Source organism: Eimeria mitis, genomic scaffold, assembly GCF_000499745.2.
Source record: "Eimeria mitis Houghton genomic scaffold, Emh_scaff500, whole genome shotgun sequence".
NCBI classification, from domain to species: Eukaryota; Apicomplexa; class Conoidasida; order Eucoccidiorida; family Eimeriidae; genus Eimeria; species Eimeria mitis.
In genome coordinates, this window is record NW_013573301.1 from 9,144 (window position 1) to 10,083 (window position 940).

The following is a 940-nucleotide window of genomic DNA, read 5'->3' on the forward strand; positions in this document are numbered from 1 at the left end:
GCACACTTCAGCGAAGTAGGAGCACCACAGTCGTAGGCAGTGTCTTTTGCCTGGTGCGAAGCGAACAAACCGTATGTAGACTAATATAGGCGCCTGTCAGTTTTCAGCTGCTAAAGTGCGCTACTTGTCTCTGACAGGCGAAAATAGTCAAATGCCGCTCAGTGTCACATTGTACTTTTCGGTTCAAGACCGCTATGCAGGACTTGATAAGATGAACACCAGCAGAAAGTTTGTTGTCAAAGACAGCGCACGCCGTTCACGCTGAAATCGTTGTCGCCCATTGCCTAGTAGGCGAAATTGTTTTAGCGTGGATCCTCGCGGATCACTGAGGCTTTAATGCCATTGCGCAGCTTGCCAGATGCTTATTAAATAGTAGCAATCCGAGTCAAGGATGCCGAATTAGCCATTGCAACGGTTGGTATGAATGCAAATTCCACGCGGCAGCCAAAGTACGCATCCCATACCTAGACACGGTGCAGCTTGCGAAAAAATATAAATAGAAGCTGTACTATATGTTCTTAATATATATGGGTATGTATGGCTATGTGAATCCTCGAAGACATCACATTAACGTGCATTTCGCCCTGCTGGTGGTCCAGTGGGACAAGAAGTTCGCAGACCAGAGTCTCCGCTGCGGAGCAAACACCGGTTGGAGCGCGTTGGATCGTACTTATACATTGCCTTAGATGAAATTTCTATTTGAAATTTCAAAATTAATGAAAAGGAAGTCATGCATCATCGTCGTACTGTGGGCTGGATCTGCAGAACCTAGTTGGAGGGAGCAATGCCAGGGGCAAGACCGCCCCCGCTCCCACCGGGCCCTGCCTGCCATTGCGGTCGTTCCTAATCCGAAATGGCCTACAATATTCAGATTGGACCTGAAGTTTAAAAAAAATTTTATTTTACCCCAGACCTATCGTCTTTTCTTTGGGCTTTGAGA